Below are 18,642 nucleotides of genomic sequence, written 5' to 3' on the forward strand. Positions count from 1 at the left end.
TCGCTTTAGCTGACTCCTTTTTTAAGGTAAAAAAAAAACGCGGGAGCCGGAACGTTTAATTCGATATAGGAAACTCGGCCACTCAGGACAATAATTATTTGTTTCTAAGAACGCTCGCAGCGTGCAAATCGAGTTCCCGCGGTAAAAAGACGAGCTCAGAATCCTCTTTAGTGCAGCTTTAAGAAACACTGAGTACAGATTGTATTAGGGCTGTACCAGTATATTGTAGCAGTAGCAAGGCGACTGAAATGTCTAAGGACGGCGAAAGATGCGATGATCTCGCGGCGTGCACAGCCATAATTTCCCGCTTCAAAGCTCATGGATGATGGCGTTAAGCGTAATTCATATTCCTTTAGTTCAAGCAGACATAAAAACAATTATGACAGCACCAGTAGCGTAAATTAAACATGTGTCACATGCGATGCGGGCCATACACACGCAGCTGCGCACTACTGGCTGGCACATATCGTGAAGAGCCATCCGCGAACTAAATGCCTAATTCCTCGGCATACGTCAGGTGCCGACTCTGTCCAATTTTGTGGTGCATAAAGATAGTTTTCACTGAGCATCTTTGCTGTGCGGTGCGGGAGAAAACGCTCGTTTGTAAAATACTTCTAATGTTACCATAACTGTGGAAGTTAGTCATTTTCGGGCAACTACTTGCATGGTACGATCAATTCGATTGATGCGGAGGAAATGGGGTGGCATTCCCCTCTTCTATTCCAATATTGATTCTATTCTAATTCTGCTTCTGTCTTAATCCCGATTCGATTCAGATTCCGATCGCTTCTTTTATTAATTTTTCCATCTGCCGTCTTAGTCACTTTTATATGAGCTGACTCATTCTCGTAGTTCGACATTTCCCTCCTCTCCCCTATAAAGTACACAGGGGATGGATGAAGGAAAGAGGGGAAAAGGAGGACGATTGGCAGGTGGCAGGTGACAGCTGTTGCAGGTGTGGGCGCCTGTAAATTGCGACGAAGCCGGTCGCCGAGTTTTTGCTCCAACGAGGCTTCCATACTGTAAGAAAAAAATTTATAAACACTCGCGCAGATCTAGACACTTTGACAGCTGTCAATCGATAGATGTGAAGCCCTCATTAGAGATTCCCTCACCTTCCAGAGCCGTCGTCATTGCCTTGGGGACAGTGAACTGTCCGCATATCCTGCGAGAACAAAAAGCGAAAACCAATTAATGGAAACGATGCGACGAGCGCCTGTACCTGCTTGCGCGCGAGCGCGCGTGCTCTCGCGTATGTTTTTTTTTTATTGCGATAAGTGCGTTTGCGTTTACTTACCAGCCATGTACACTTCGTCCTGTAGAGCTGACTCCCTTCCTGCCCGAGTGCCTCCCGCCGTCACTTGGTGACATCACGTTACCTCCACTATGGCTGAAAAAAGCCTAGCTATAAGAAGCTTCCCAACATAGTCAACGCGTGCATGCATACATGCACATCTAACCACATCGTACAGCCTTCCAGAAACAAAACCTCTGAGGAGTAGCCAGAATAACAAGCACTCTTCACTGCCCGCATAGTGACCGCGTTTTAACACGAACTAGTGCTCGTTCTTTATTCGCTTCGCAGACGCGTGTGGCTCGAGCTCTCATGCAGTTCATCCGTATAGGTGCATGCACTTGCTTAAAGTACTCTTCTCCCTCCAAAGTTCACTTACATGGGCTCCGAGCAGGTGCGCGGGGTTGTTAGAGACACTGGTTTCACTGCGCGAGTAGTACAGGTCTCGGCGCCCTCTTCCCTATATAAATAAATGAAAAATGGCGGTACACTGAGAATTCGTTTGACGTTAAAAAAAAGCCCTGCGGTAGGAGCTAATAAATGACGAGACTGTGTTACGTATACACACTGAAGTTCTTGTTAGTATCGTATTTATTCGAACCGAGGCCTATAGTTTTTTTTTTTTTAGACACGTGTTCTGAAACTCTTAGGTCGGCTTAGACTCGAGGATATTGTCGTTGTATTCATAAAAAACGACGACAACACGTAGAAACGAACAAAAAAAGCAGAATGCAGGTGACGCCCTCAAGAAAAGCCAACAGAAGACGGCACTGTAGCCGTTACTATCCGTAGCCGATGCCGATAAAAGCACAATCGAGCATTGGCTGCCTTTTTGGTCTCGTTTTCTCTTCGTGTGGTGGCTTGGGCACGTTCGGCGGCAGTGCAATCTTTTCACACGTTGCTTTTCACAGACATCATGGCACCGAGCAGACTGTGCCGTTATAGTGCCGCCTTCAAGCGAACAGTTGTGCTCGCTGCAGAGCAGTCTTCAATCCTGCAAGCCGGCCAGGACTTCGGTGTGAAGAAAAGGACGTTCACGTGGGAGGGGTGGTTTTATTCAACTGCACCTTCGCCAAACCCCCCGCGTGGGTATATGCCATATACCTGGGGTGAAGAAGAAGAATAAGAAGAAGAATAAGAATAAGAAGAAGGAAAATAAGAAGAAGAATAAGAAGAATAAGAAGAAGAATAAGAAGAAGAATAAGAAGAATAAGAAGAAGAATAAGAAGAAGAATAAGAAGAAGAATAAGAAGAATAAGAAGAAGAGGAAGAAGAAGAAGAATAAGAAGAAGAAGAAGAATAAGAAGAAGAATAAGAAGAAGAAGAAGAATAAGAAGAAGAAGAAGAATAAGAAGAAGAAGAATAAGAAGAAGAATAAGAAGAAGAAGAAGAAGAAGAAGAATAAGAAGAAGAATAAGAAGAATAAGAATAAGAAGAAGAATAAGAAGAATAAGAATAAGAAGAATAAGAATAAGAAGAATAAGAAGAATAAGAATAAGAAGAATAAGAAGAATAAGAATAATAAGAATAATAAGAAGAATAAGAAGAAGAAGAAGAAGAATAATAAGAATAAGAAGAAGAAGAAGAAGAAGAAGAAGAAGAAGAAGGGGCAGCGTGATGTATTTTTGCTTGCACCGCAACGAGAAGGACCTTCACGGACACAAAAAAAGGCCGTCATCCTGAAGTTCAATCAGGGCTGGCAGAGTTCGTGAAATCGCTGAGGTCAGCGGCATTTCCAGTGACCGCAGCAGTGCTACGGGCCAACGCGACAGATTGGCAAGAGAGCAAGGCATTTCACGGGACCAGACAAACGCGCGCACAAACTCCAACATGCCGCGTCAAGCACGCGTCGCTAGGAGTTGTAACTGGCTGGATCGCTGAAGCCTGGGAGGACATCCTGGAAAGCTTCCCGTAATGCACTTGATGGCACTGGAGTTTGTGCGTTGCACGAAAAGGACAGGGACAAAGAGTTCGGCAATGACGAGGACGAGTATGGCCGCAGATCCAGACCATGAGAGTGAAATAACTTGGAAAATATTAATGTGGTGGGGCTGCATTTCGCATGCAAGTACTCTTAAGTAATCAATTGCAGTTTACCAGTATCACTTAAGAGGAATGAATTAACAGCTGCATCTTGCCAGTACTCGCATATAGAACAGAATAATGGAGCCAGCTAACGAAAAGGGTTCAGCTTTAATTCGGGACAACGTATACCGAGTTATGGAAAGTAAAAAGATAGGTGTAACGTAAAGAGACACGATGAGGCAAGAGGTGATCAGGGAACCAACGCCAGTTAAGGACCCCCTATAGTCGATATAGCAGCTTTTTTTGTGATAACATATTTCTTGTTTTTTTTTTTTAAAGCGAATTTTATTGCCCCAGGGCATCAATGATGGGTGAAGGTGTGATGAATGATCTAAATGAATGGAAAAAGGTTAGCTGATTTGGTGAAGTCCAGTAAAGAACTATGGTACTGTCCCTGCGTCCTGGCAATGTATGAAGCAGGGTTGCTTGGTGAAAGACCCGCTACCTTCAGGTGCCGGATACTTGTAGGCTTGAGAGCTGGGCAGTCCCACAGTATGATGAATGTCGGCCTCAATGTCCTCGTGTTTACATACCGGACACCATGGCCGAGGAAACAATTCTCGGTACTGAGGCCACTTCCGAGTGATGGCTGGTGTGAGGGCAGCCCCGACCCGGATCCTCCTAAGCGCAACCTCCTCTGCACGGGTAAGACCGCGGGGGAGGGTTACCGCACATAACATGATATTCCTAGCCTTAAAGGGGTTCAAACACAAAGTTTTTTGGGCATGCGTTTTCGTTTGCCTTCTGGTTCGTTCAAAGCTTGAATACGCCGCGTCGATATGGGGCCCTCAAGCTAAGTCCCTTATATCTGTTTTGGAAGCTGTTCAGAACCGTGCCGCTCGTTTTATCCTCCACAACTATGACCGCACATCAAGTGTCACACTAATGAAAAACACTTTGCAACTATCATTACTTTCATTGCGCAAAAAATTTCACGACTCTGTCTTTTTTTTAGATCTACAATCTGAACCCTGTTTTGAAAAACGCTTTGCTCCTTCCCCCCACCTATGTTTTATCGCGCATTGGCCATCCACGCAAAGTGGGCGTTCCACCTTGTCACACTACCGCTCACTTAAATTCTTTCATTCCAACTACATCATCCTAGCGGAATCACTTGCCAGCAGATGTGGCACTCACGACGATCTCGAGCATTTTAAGAAAAAGTTGAGTGCCTGCAGTTCTTGTTCATGAAATGTGTGCCCTTCGGTTCGTGGTCCCACATGAACTCTGTGTTGCTGATTTGCAGTTTGCCTTATTAGTTCTTGTTTTCTTTTCTCGTTTTTTTTCTTTTTCTTTCTTCTAACTTTCCATGTGGTTGCTCAATTGCTTAAATCTGTTAAACTCAGTGCAGTGAGCCATATGTAGTGCTGTAACACATGAACGTATTTCTATTTCTTGTTACCTGTGTTATTGTACGTCTTGTTCCACTCCCCTCAATAATGCCAAAAGGGTCATGAGGGTATTTGAAATAAATAAATAAATCAATAAATAAAAGAGCCCTACGGGCTTAGTAATCACGACCATGAGCTCAAAGCACCAGGGCGCAGCGTGAATAATTAATAAACAGTTGGAAACTGACACTGAATCTATTCTGTTCTATCCTATTCTAAAAACAATTTCGCACCGTCAATTTCGGTTTGGGTCGGCGCCAGCGTAGAACTGCACTGTGAAGTCACAGTCGACCGGTCAACCTAGACTACCACATTCCTGATGACTTGCGTCGCGGGCAAGCACTGGCTGTTCCTATCAACAAACATTGGGTTTGGTGACGTCACAATAACCGGGGTAAGTGCACCTTGACGTCAACAAGTTTTGAGTGAAAATGGCGAGCGGCTCCTCGGACAACATTAAAAATCATATTAAATAATGTTTCACTGAACGCCTGCTAACGAAACTTGCTAAGAGGCATCTCCTTACGGCCTTGAAAGTCATATTGTTCGTTTGTATTGCAAATTTTGTGTCTGTACTTCTTTGATGTATATGCTTCACACAAATTTAGCACCCTTAATATAAAAAATGACAGGCTTTTCATGACAAACAGCGAACGCAATAAATATTATTTCTCAAAATAATGAGCTTGCCAGTGCCATTCGCTCTGTTCATTAAGACAAACCCTACCACAAGCAGTATTATCACTTTTTCTTGCGAATTTCCAGTGTATTTTGCATCTTCGAAACAAACATTAATTCCGCGATTCCTTCCTCAATTTTTTTTCTGAGAACCGGTACTTCAGTCTAAACGTATGCAACCATTGTGAGAGTTTATGCGAAATTTTGCGCAATCCTGAAAACAACTGTTGGTGTTGTTTGCTTCGAAAACTCAGTAATTGGCGTCCTTGTGGCGGGCATATACTATATAGGAAGAAAGGTTTTTGTTTCAAGTAAAAATAACCAGCAGCGCTTGAAAGAGTTAATATTCATAGCAACGCACAATTGCCAAGCACATGGCATACATGGTGCTCAATGGACTTGAAAAGCAGCACTGGACATTCCGTAACACTACCGAATGCTCTGCCCCCAATGTAATTCCTTTCACCGCTTCCTAACACCTCTTCTCACGCAGTGCTTTGCGAATTGGGCTTCGACCGCACTTCGTCAGGTTTGCGCATCCCGTGCAAGAGCGCTCAGCAAAAGAGGCGGCCGCTGGACAGCCTCTATTCCTGTTTATTAAAGCTAGTAGTTTTCTTAACTTCGACCCGAAACCATCTTCAAGGCTGAGATCCTCGCTTTCTTGTAAGAAGTCTACAGACCTGACCTTTTGTTACCGAATATGAGTGTTGTTTACTAGAGCCTCGACTATGTGACAACCTTGCAAACTTATTTTCGAGCCCACCCATCGCGAAACCTGAACTCCTTGGGGAACGTCATGCCTTGATTCTTTTAATAATAGTTCTATTCGCGGCCGGCGAACACAGTTACGGTGTACTGTTGTATAAAGAAGGGAAATTCCGTTAAGGATAAAGGACTTCCGAGAACTCGTTTCTTCCCCCAACTGAGTGTCGCTTGCAAAGGCGATCGTGGCTCTCCAAGGTCTGCCGGGCAGCAGAAGTGGCAACCTGGGAGCGGCTTGATGCATGTAGCCCATGTTACTTTGCCGTCAACATGCAGCACGTTTTCTTCACCGCACCACCTCTCTCACTCCTCTCCGCTTACCACACACTCTCCCTCTCTCTCTCTTTCTGTGACGGTGCTCTTGCCTTCCCCTCCGTTTCGCCGTGACAGCTGGCACGCTTTCCGCGCGAGGCACGTACTACTCTAAGGCCATGCAGATGCCTATAATATCAGTGTGACGGCAACCACTCATTTTGCTTTAACAGGTGGCCTCGCTCAAGAAAAAGTGGCTTGGTCGTCTCTGTCCAAAGGTGTACGGCAGGGCTGAATCGCGGCCATTGTGTTTTTCGCTAAGTGTTGCAGGGCGTTGTGCTTCCTATGCCCTTTTTTTCTTTGTTTCTCTTCTTTATGCTCTTCCTTGTTTTTAAAAAATACGAGACGGTGACGTACAGAGGCGTGATGCGGTCGTTTCTCACAGTGTATTCAAACGTCAGATTCGGGGAACTTCTCGCGACGTTTTCTTTGACCCTTTTGAAGCATGCAAGGCTACTCCAGTAGCAGGTTTGACGTGGTGGTGAAAAAGGTATGTTTTATTGTCTACAAACATCAAGGCAGGGTTAATGGTTGGGTTCAGAGGAGATTCTATGTTATGAGTCTAACACGGAACGAGATGTCGAGCAGGCTGAGGCTAGATACACCAGGTAGTGTGGGCTAGCAGGGGAGGTGAAGCGGAACATGCAGCACTCTTTTCCGACATACGTTGTCCGCTACTAGGCATCGCTTGAGCCACTTTTTCTGCGTTCCCTGACTGTTTCCTGCTACTCCGCGGGCTCAGTGACGTCTCTCAGGTGGTCTAATCAAGGCCAGCAAATCCCGACAAAAATTACCACAGGAATTTTTAATCTTTGGTACCACCTATTGATTTCCAGTGCCCATCAGAACCAGTAAACGCGAGCGCAGGGAGCATTCTATAAACCATATTCAGCAGCGCGTAAGAAGAACAGGCTATCAGTATCGACATCTTCGCGCACCGTTTCGCCGCATTCTTTAGTTTCCTTTCAATTGCAAATTTAAATGTCGCTATTTAGAGACGCGGTGTTATCTGCTGACGATTGACAGATGGCGCTAGTTGGTGATGTGATCTTTATTAGAATGCGGCAATATTCACCCAAATGTCGGTGCAGGCACAGTCGCCCTCCCTTGGACCTTATGGTTTAGAGTTAAAAGCAATGTGGATGAGCCTGTTGTAGGCGTTTGGAGAAAAAAACGATTGTAAGACTGGTGGCTTAAAATCAGGCCAGTCCCGAAAGTTTCCAGTACAAAATTTTGGAATATTAAACGTCAGCAATGTTGTTTTCCTCTCAGAGGAACTGTTTCTAAATAGTACCTGTAAAATCGAGATTTATTTGAATACAAACAAAAAACAGCACGGTGGCCATCGCCACCGTTCAATTACAAAGGGGACGCTTATAACATACATACATACATACATACATACATACATACATACATACATACATACATACATACATACATACATACATACATACATACATACATACATACATACATACATACATACATACATACATACATACATACATACATACATACATACATACATACATACATACATACATACATACATACATACATACATACATACATACATACATACATACATACATACATACATACATACATACATACATACATACATACATACATACATACATACATACATACATACATACATACATACATACATACATACATACATACATACATACATACATACATACATACATACATACATACATACATACATACATACATACATACATACAGCAAGGTCCCTCGATACGCGCGCCCCCTCGGAACAGTGGCGAGGGAAAGCGCACGCATCGAGGCACCAGGAAAGCTAGGTACGTGTTGCCACTCTTTCAAGGTCGCTGTGTAGTTATTCAACGTAAGCGCCTAAGAATGTACCACCAGGCGTTGAGAACATGACAACTCACACCTGTTTCCAGCAAAGCCATCGTTTCGGCCACAAGGTTAGCCATTTTCTTTCTCGTTCCACTCAAGTTTGGTTCAGGCAAGGTACGCACAGATAAGGACGAACACAAAGTAGTCAGCGTACACAACTTAGATTCGCACCTGTCGTTCCATGCGTTCCGGGTTGGCTCCTTCGACCCGGCATACGGCAAGGGTTTCTCCTGCGTGATCTCGCTGGTGGTTCTTCCAAAGTGGGATGCGTTGTGGAAAGGTAGGCAATGCAAAACATGCGCCTCTCTGAAACTACAGAACAGCAGATATTCTGAGTGGATGCGCTCCAAACACTGAGTCAGTATACTTTGACGCAAATGCGCTTGCCTGGCTCCGAAGTGCCGTGCGCCGGGAAAAGCCGGTGATGATCAGCGCGGGCGTTCTATTGAGCGTTTCGAGAGGGCAACCCCTCCGCGTGAGTCTGGGGAGCGCCCCCACATATCAAGGCTCAAGATTACTTCCAATGAGTCATCAAGTTAGAATGCCTCAGCGGTGCCTGAACGGCAGTCTCCGAGATGGATCTCTCACATGTTCAGCATTCTTGGACAAATATTTTGAGTATTAAATATTGTAAGGTATAATTATGAAAGTATTGAAGGTGGAGGTTCATTTTTGCAATACGGAGTAAAATCTTTCTTTTAAAGTTTTTCCGCTGCTCGCATCAAGTAGCTAATACTTACATATAAAATCAATGGGGAACGCTTTTGACGACAGAAAAAATGTTAATAGCAAGAAATAAATAAATGAAGAAATGCAAGCCTGCCGAGAGAGGGTCTGCGGCTATATTGATTGCTATCGTGAAATCTTGTAATATTAAAAAAATTTCGTTCATAAACTATTTCCCGTTGAAAAATGCTTTTGTCCAGAGTTGCAGGGAATGATTACTTCGATGAAATTTGACTAACTTGTATTTGATGGTCTTCCCGGAGAAAATGGCAGCATATTTTTTCTGTCTGTTCTTTAGTACGAAATTATTGGCATGAAATAAATAAAGAAGTCTGAGTGGATGGGTAGGTAGGTAAACCTTAATGAATAAAATCAAAAGAATGTTCCTTGAGGCTTGTGGGCGGTACCCCGCCGCGGTGGCTCAGTGGTTAGGTTGCTCGACTACTGATCCGGAGTTCCCGGGTTCGAACCCGACCGCGGCGGCTGCGTCTTTATGGAGGAAAAATGCTAAGGCGCCCGTGTTCTGTGCGATGTCAGTGCACGTTAAAGATCCCCAGGTGGTCGAAATTATTCCGGAGCCCTCCACTACGGCACCTCTTTCTTCCTTTCTTGTTTCACTCCCTCCTTTATCCCTTCCCTTGCGGCGCGGTTCAGGTGTCCAACGATATATGAGACAGATACTGCGCCATTTCCTTTCCCCAAAAACCAATTATTATTATTATTATTATTATTATTATTATTATTATTATTATTATTATTATTATTATTATTATTATTATTGTGGGCGGGGTCCTCATTCCAGGGCTGCACTGGATTGAGCTGTCTGACGGACCTGTCTTATGGGGGCTCTTTGGTCCTGGATACGATTCCTGGTCAGCATCGCCTCCCACAGCTCAAATGACGTGCACTGCGTCTGCAAGTGGTTCGGTTTTGCCCCGCGTCCCCACGAAATGTGGAAGAGTGCTGGGCGGGCCTGGCACCATGGGCATGTGTCAGGGTCTGTACTGCTCCCCAGAGAAGTCTGAGCGGATGCACACTAAACACTGAGTAAGTAAACTTTGACGTAAGTGCGCTCGTTTTGTTTTCGAATTGCTGTGTATGGGGAAAAGCCGGTGGCGATTAACGCTAGCGTTCTATTGAACATTTCGAGACAACTTCCTTCGAGAGTCCAGTGTGTATCTGTGTATAAACTTTATGCCAGCAGGCACACTGTCGCAATAAAAAAAAAATAGAGAGAGAAAAAACAGGCCCTCCTTGTGACCTCGAGGTGCGCCCCAATACCAACAGGGAGCCCGGAGGATTCATCCTAGTAAATATTAATATTTTCGCCCATTACTGAGGCGTGAGCGGACCATCTGTGTTGTGTTGTCAGTTGACACCCAGGGGCCTAAAAGGTTAACGGGCGACTCTGTTGACAACAACAAATGTTCCGTGCTGTGTCCCTGCATGTTTCCTTGTTCTATGTTTTGTTCGTCGCGCGGTAGTCATTGAATATCGTCACCAACTCACCCGCCGCCGCGGTGGCTTCAGTGCTTATGGCGCTCGGCTGCTGAACCGAAAGACGCTGGTTCGATCCTGGCCGCAGCGGTCCAATTTCAATGGAGGGGAAATTCTTGAGGCCCGTGTACTGTGCGATGTTAGTGCACGTTAAAGAACCTCAGGTGGTAGAATTTCCAGAGCCCTTCACCACGGCGTTCCCCATAGAATGAGTCGCTTTGGGACGTTAAACCCCCATAAACCAAACTAAACTACCAGCTCGCCCAACAACTTAACTTGTCGAGCAACAAATAAACATTTTTTTACTTCAACTGTTACGCTGTTATAGCGCGATAGCATTAGAGGTCCCGTTCTCGATAAAATCTGGCGTTCGTTCGTGTCACGAAAAAACAGGTGGCCGCCTGCCCATAGTGGAATGTGGGCTGGCTGATTTTTCGTGACACAGGCGAACGCTGGCTTATTTACAAAACGGGCAAGTGGCAACCTGCCCCCCAGGGTTGTAATCAACCTGTCCAACATGGCAGGTGGCAGTGAAATTGCTTCAAATAAACTAACTGCAATCCCACCTACCCATCATGGCCCTGCGCGCCAGCTCATCGGTCAAGATATAACCTCCCGAAGAACTATTTCTGCAAAACTGAACCTTACAGGAGCTCGGGAAGAACAACCAGGGTCCCACAACCCCACCGGTGGCTGCGTTTGAAAGAGCCACCTGCCGGGGCAGTGGCGCATTGCTTAACCGCTACATCCCTGCTCCAGGAGTGGTATGAAGATTCCCAGTGACCTACGAATCTGTGCAAGAAAAGCAGTACTTGCACGGGAGAGATCTCGAATGCTGTCGCATTGTACTCTTAGGGAAAGGTTAGGCGTCGGCCAAGTTGTTTGCTGTATTTTCTCTTACTTTGACAAGCCCACGACATTAACGGTCTTCACCCTCAACTTCATTTTCAGGCATAGTCCTGACATGTCTTGAGAGCCTTCATGACCACCTGCTGTTCACAGTTCATTCGGTTAGACGGAAGTCTCGTGACAGAGGCCACAGGTTGCGTTCACGAACTGCGGCCCATTTTTGTTGGCCCATTTTTTTCTGGGTGTGTCCAAGGGTGGTCCGTATTCAGTGCGGCGTTAGGCGGAGACCTCTAGATGTCCACAACCTAGTGTTTGCAGCGCATATGGCCTTTGACGCCTCAAATATTTTCGGTGGAGGACCTCGAAAAATTCACTGCATGAAAGTTTTCACTCGTCTTCAAAACGCAAGAAAACTTGGTTTTCGTCTTCACAGAGAAAGTCGTCACTCTGCTGAAAACCTGTCACCAGCTTGGCTTTATAAGGTACCAAAACAAACATCGCTGTTTTCATATTTTTCTCTACTGTCTAAGTTGCTAGTAAACCTCCAGAGATCCCAAAGCTTCGCTTCTTTTGACCCTGCATTCTCTCTGAATGGCTTTTACAAAAGCACGTCAACTCAAAAAAAGAAAAGGGCACAATGCATCGCCGCGGTGCGATACTATGGACACAACACTATTGCGTCTCGCCTGAAACTTAATTACGCACCAAGCGTCGTTACGGCACATAAAGTCTCATACATAACAGCCAATGGTGTTAGGACTTGACGTACGTTCTAGAATATTTCCAAGACATAGAGAGAATGCTAACGTTTTAAAGACATGTGTAAAGCGACGTCAAGTGGCGGCAGCGTGGAAGACGAATTGTAATGCGGCTGCAAATCAGGCTCTGTAAGTGTGAGCGCTAAAGTCGCAAAAGAGCCAGCGCTCAATGCGACGCTGGTGAAAAATGTTGTCCACTGTATTAAGCACAATGTGGCCTGCTATACACAAACTAGCAGTCATCCTCGTTCACTTCAATCGTTCTTTCCGTAGACATACATGTAGAGGGCCTACTCGACTGTGCGAGATATTACGACTCGGTATCTCTCAGATCAAAACTTTTCTTCCACTCCTGCATTTATTCATAGTTATTAATAAATACCTGTCGGAATCCGACGTTTTTATGGCATCTTGTTGGTAGACGAATTGGTTACGTCAATGAGTTCGATTATTCCGTCTTCGGCGCCAAACAGGTTGCAAAGGTCGCCGAGTGTCTGGCGCTGCGGAAGAGATGTGCCAGATATTGCCTACAACTTCGACGACTGTAGTGTCGACAGGCTTGCCCCTTGGCCACACAGTCTTATTGCGCTCCCTGGCTACCACGCTCCCTCGCCTTTTCGGCCGCCATTTGTCGCTCCTCTTCACGCAGGCGTTCCGTGCGAGCGAGGCGCTCTTCGTCCTGCCGCATCCTTTCTTCGTCAATACGCTGGCTTCTCAGACGAAGCTGCTCGTCCCAGCGAATGTCATCTTCCCGGCGCAGAACCTCTTCCAGGGTGACACCGACTTGGCCGCCGCAGTGATTCGTGCAGCCCGTATGGCAGCGGCAGCCGCAGGCGACCACTCGGCAGCAAGTACGCCCGGCAATGCTGGACTGTGCGTGGTGGCGGGTGCCGCAGTGCAACGGTGATGTCCTCGGAGCCGCAGCTGAGACTTGGGCACGGTGCGAGCATGTCGAGGGACCGTGGCGGCATCGCGTTACGGCGTTCCTGCATGACATCGACTGCGTTGCTGCTCTGCCAGCGCCACGCACTCCCTGTGACTCTGCAGCTACGCCTTGATTGCTTGTGGGCGTAGCACTTCGCTGAGGTCTGACGGCTACGCAGAATTCGCTTGTCTCCTCGTAATAGGAACGAGGGGCGGAGCCACTCCTCTCGGAGCCTACATTCCTTTGAGAGGGCGGTTTAATGGGTATGAAGCCTGTCGTCGCATTAGCTTGATGCTGAGTGGTCTTTGTTGACACGGGTATTGTCGGAGGCGGCGTCTGACGGTTTAGGTAGCTGCGACCGGCCTGCGCACTCTGGTACGGCTGATCACCGTTAAAAGGGTGGCTGGGTTGTGTGTACCTGGTTCCAGCAAAATGACTCCCACCAGGGTCCTCATACCTCTCTGTGGTCTGAGATGCATTGTAGCGGTAGGAGGGTTGGGCGCCATTCATTCTTGTCTGGTTTACAATTGGCTTAGAGTATGGCGCAGTTGGATCGTGATACTCGGAGAACCCTTCGTAGAAAGTCGTTTGCGGTGGTCGCCATGATGGTCCGGCGCGACCGGAGTATCGAATCGATCTAGGCTGCGGATAAGGCGGCTGCATCATTCGCGGAGCGTGTGGGAAAATGCGAGGAGGGCCAGGCCAACGGTACAAAGGTGGTGCGGGGTATGGGCGAAGAGGGAAACATTTAGAGGAATGGTATTCTTCCGGTCTTAAACGGGGAGCCTCGTTACTGACAAATGCTGCTGCACACTCGCGGTCGTTATTAGTGCGGCTCGGCCAAGCGTACTCGGACAGCTTTGGTGCTAATCTGTCGGTTGGCGTCCCCCCGACCGTAGCTGAATATTGTTCCCTACGAGTACCACCCGCTGACGAGCACGGTGCCCCACCTGTGGTGCTGTTACCCTTCGAGGTGCTCGGCTGGATGTTTTCCCAGCGAGGAAGGGTTGGCAACGCGTCGCTTTTCTGACTAGAACAATTCCAGGGCTCCTCAGTGACGTCGTGCTTTCGTGCTTTGGTGGTTTTGCGGATGGTGCACTTGCGTTGGCCTCCTTCTTCATCAGGCTCTAAAATTTCTTCCGCAATCTCCTCGTGAAATTCCTCAGAGCTGTCCAGGTGATCTTGCCGCGGCTTAGACTTCCGAAACTCTTCATCTTTCTCCGCTTGGTGCTTTTCTTGGCGTCCCTGAGCAACGTGTGGCGTTGACGTTTCTGTAGACGGTCCCTCACATTTCTTAAGAGCAGCGAGCAATCGTTTAGCAATTTCCGTATTTATAACCACAGCCCTTGACGAAGGGGACCGGTCGTCCCTTCTGGTGGCCGACGTGCCGGCTTCAGGCTCTTGTACAACGCTAGCTTGCTTCCTGTTCATAGGTACCCGATCCTTCCGGGAGGGCCTTGTGCCACCGAAAGATCTTGGAGCCGTACGGGACAGAACGCCTGTGTTTTCGTAGTCATCATCAAACTCTTGCTCACTGTAGTCAAGGTTACCTTCGCCAAAGGAGCTTTCCTCAATTTCGTCGTTGAAAGTGAGGCGCGCTTCTCTTTCTCCTCGAGTCGCAAAAGGTGTGCCATACGCTCCTTGTGCGTGCTGTAGCTTGCGAGCTTTTGACGGTCCTAGTTCTTGAATGTTGCCGCCAGGCGTAGATGTCGAAGCGTCTGTCACTCTTGGCTTGATGCCAGACTTGGGCGCGTAGCTGTGTCCCGTTTGTGGCTTCTGAGTCGCGGGCGCAGGCGCGCCGCCGTCTACGGTGTGAGTGCTTGCCGTAGGGTACTCTGCAGTTAGGCCAAGCGTGGACAGCTGGCCTGTCGTTCCTTCAACACCAGCGGTAGACGGCGCCAACGTGGATGCAGCTGCCGGAGCATACGGTGAGGTCATTGCTCCTGACTGAATAGGCTGCATTCCAACGGAACTCACCGCCGGCTGCTCTGGATAGGGCCCACCAGGAGTGATCGGTGTATGAGCCGCCGCGGATACGGCATTGGGAACTGTCACGGCCGGCGCCGTCATCAGAGGTGGTGGCTGTGAAACATACTGCGTCTGTTGTAACTGCGGTGGCTGCATCGGCTGCGGCGGCTGTGATGGCTGTGATGCAGGCTGTGGTTGTTGCGGTGGCTGTTGTGTTTGTGGGACCTCTCCGGGTGCACTGAATGCCGGCCGGAATTCGGATAAGTACGAAGCCACTAGTCCCGTCGATTCCTGGAGATTCTGGGGCGGATTTTCTTCAGGGACGCCTGCACTGCTGATGGACCCCCTTGGATCAGCCCCGGCTTGCTCCTGGATAGAGACTGCGCCCAAAGACACGACGCTGTCCTTTCTCTCGGGCAGTGCGTCGGTGTCCTCTGGTTTCATCGAATGCTTGCGGTGTCGGCGGCGACGCTTCTTTTCTCTCTTGGTCAAGATGGACGCCGGCTTGTCGGCATCGGCCGCCGGCGGTTGATTGTCCAAGTCTCCCGGCAGAACACTGCCATGGGCTTGATCCAAGGCGGCTTCAGACTCTATCACCAACTCGTGAGTTGCCACGGTTGCTTCAGTCGGTATATTGTCGATAGCGCTTACGGCTGTCGTTGCTATGAGGTCCTTGTCGCGGCTCTTTCGACGGGCTGCCTTGCCCCGTCGCGGCATATTTTTTTTTCGTTTCTGTGAGAGAGGACAGCGGCTGTTCGCAGACACGATATCAGCTTCTTTTTCTTCCCTAATCTAACAGCACGTGCTGAGACACTTGACGAAAGCTTCAGCGTCTTCTCTTTCTTGCTAGGAGAAACCTGCGTGCCAATGTCGTTCCGTTTGTTACGCTACAGCACTTTCTTAAATCAATCTGCAGATACAGACGCAAAATGCCGTTTGCAACTTTTACAGAAAAGGATTCCTACCTCCTACTTCACCTCGGCGCCATCGCTGCACAAGGACAGAGTTAACTGGAGAGACATGAGAGAGGCCTTTGCCCTGCAGTGGGCGTAGTCAGGCTGATGATGATGACCTCCTGAGCCTTCTTTTCGCGCACTTGCTACAAGTTCGCCAGGATAACATGAATAACCTATCCTATAGGTTGCCGCTATGGTCCGCAAAGTGCGGATGCAAAATTCAGACCGCGAGAATTTGGCGCGAAGACACTGACCGCACTTTTTCATTAAAAGTTGACTTAGCACACGTAATAGCGAGTATAGGATTTCACACTGAAGCCTCCAGTGCGCGGCTAATCCTCGAGGAGAAAAACGCATGAAACGTAACCAAAGAAGTTCGTCACATTACAATTTTTAAAAAGTAAGGTTGCTACGTAATGCACAATTTTAGCGCTTCATTATGATGAAAAAGTTTTTCGTAATATGTTTCTGCTGGAGAAAATACGAAACACATAGCGAATGGCGTCTCAAAGATGTCGGAAGATTAACTGGCTTAGGGAGTTCGGTGCAAAAAAGCTCGAAAGGCAGCTGATTTTCGACGGATGTGTCCTGCAACCCCCAGTAATAGTGGCTATTAGTAAGTGTCGTTCCTAAGAACGCCTTAAAGAAGATCTCGTTTTATTACACGAGCGGTGCGGGAATATTGCTTTCATGCAAGTTTTTTTTTTTTAATGCGAAAGCACTATTGGCCTCCTAACCCGGAAAATGCCGGTGTGGGGTGAAGCCTCTGAAGTTAGCCACGTGATGCTAGAAATTGCGAGAAATAAACGAGTCTTTTAATGAGAGTTTAATGACTGGGTTTCGAACCCGCGGCAGCGCGAACAGGTCAGCTTCGCTGGCCACTGCACAAGACCACTATGCTATAGCCGCAATTTTTTTTATTGCATGGAAATAGTGCCAAAAATATTGTCATGGAAATAGTACCACAAAACACCAGGCCACCATACAACTGCGTGACCCCTCCTTCCAAAACATCAAAAGTCTGGAAGGCACACACATGCATCCAGATAGGGGAGCCAGTTAGGCGGCCCTTGCAGGGCACCGTATACTCCCTGCACCAAAGCGTATTGCTCACGAAACAAACACTTCGACGACCGTGGTGACTGGGTGTGGCGGTCCATCATGCGGCTCTTCCAGAGACTAAATAGTCCCAGCAACAGAAATAGTTCGTATGGCACAACACATATACTGTCGCCGCAGCCGATCACGCCTCGTGTTAAGCTGCAACACACTCTCGCGCTGTGCTGCGCACGTCGCCGTTGTCAACAACTTCCACCTGTGCGCAAACCGCGGTAGGAAAGCAAAGGCGCTTGCAGTCGCGCTTTCGGGTACGTGGAGTTGGTGTCTATCTGCAAAAACCTGCTCTCGCACAATACTTCGTGGTTAATAATGCTAAACCGGCAACAATTTTTTTTAGGTTTACCCCAGCATTGTATCCTGAAGCTGAACTGAGTTTAGGGACTATACATATATGTATATGCAACACTTGGGGCTATAGCCCCAAGTGTTGCTTAACGTGGCAAAGCGGAATGTTTGTTTTTGGCATTAGAGTTACTGTATAGGTTCCCAGAGTTGCGCGTAAGTCCGCCATATTGCTTTCACAAACGTCCAAGTATAATTAGGGAAAGACGCAACTCTTGCACTCCAGAGGTATGCATAGTGCAGCGGTTAGGGCAGGTGCAGGCTCAATCCGCCACATTTTGTCCGCCGAACTTGAGTTATTCTAGCCGAAACACCGTCGCAGTGAATGACAGAGCTTGTAAGTAAAGCGCCGGCTGCACGAAGACCTATCTCAACGAGTTATAAACAAAATACTCGCCACGTGGATGGGTGACGCTACCCGTTGTAAACCGCACACGTCACAAGCGCTTTCTTTTTAACCGTTGGAGGAAACTTATCACAAAATTGGATATTTTTGCCACAAAAATAGTTTTTTCACTGAAACAAGTGCACTCCGAGAAAAAACAAGCAAAATTAGGTGGGCTACTTAACCTTCACCTGAAGGATATGACGCGATAGCTTAATGGGTTAATGCCCATATATGCGGAACTAGACATTCATAGATCTCTGGGAGTTCCCATACCACTCCTGACACAGTGGTGCAGCGGTTAAACAATGAACCACTGCCCTGCGATGGCAGGTGCCGCCGCCGGTGGGGCTTGCATGCGACTCAAGTTGCTCTTGCCGATTCTAGCGACTAATCATTAATTTGACAGCCACCTGCCAAGCTGCGCCGTTTGCTCACAATCCAGTGGGCAGGTTGTAATGACGCCCCAAGGTTATGCGTGACCGAAGTGGCCCACATGCCTTCAAGGTTGCTTCTCTGGGGATTTTTTGTGGATTTTTCGCTCGCGGTGAACAAAGCCGACCCTGCTAACGCCGGATTTTCTGCGACGCCAGCTCCTTAACGCTATCGCGTCAAAAAGGCTGCAAAGGCGAAAAGAGGTGAAGCACTGGACTTTCACCAGCAGTTCAGTGCGAAACGATGCGGGGCCCGGTTTTGGCGTAT

At 47.6% G+C, this 18,642-nt stretch overlaps 1 long non-coding RNA gene across 3 annotated transcripts in view; it reads right to left on the reverse strand.

Annotated features, from left to right (window-relative positions):
- Positions 1 to 18,642, reverse strand: part of LOC144128130 (uncharacterized) — a 33,682-nt gene continuing 15,040 nt past the window's right edge. Inside the window, exons 1-4 of one of the 3 annotated variants that reach the window (XR_013313697.1) lie at positions 8,587 to 9,822; positions 1,298 to 1,390; positions 1,116 to 1,165; positions 1 to 1,020 (exon numbers count right to left, since the gene is read on the reverse strand). This is a non-coding gene — a long non-coding RNA (uncharacterized LOC144128130). Of the gene's footprint in view, positions 1,021 to 1,115; positions 1,166 to 1,297; positions 2,420 to 8,586; positions 9,823 to 18,642 lie in introns of those variants that run through there. The other 2 variants (XR_013313699.1, XR_013313698.1) reach the window with 2 other exon arrangements.

This window comes from Amblyomma americanum, chromosome 4 (genome assembly GCF_052857255.1).
Source record: "Amblyomma americanum isolate KBUSLIRL-KWMA chromosome 4, ASM5285725v1, whole genome shotgun sequence".
Lineage (NCBI taxonomy): Eukaryota > Metazoa > Arthropoda > Arachnida > Ixodida > Ixodidae > Amblyomma > Amblyomma americanum.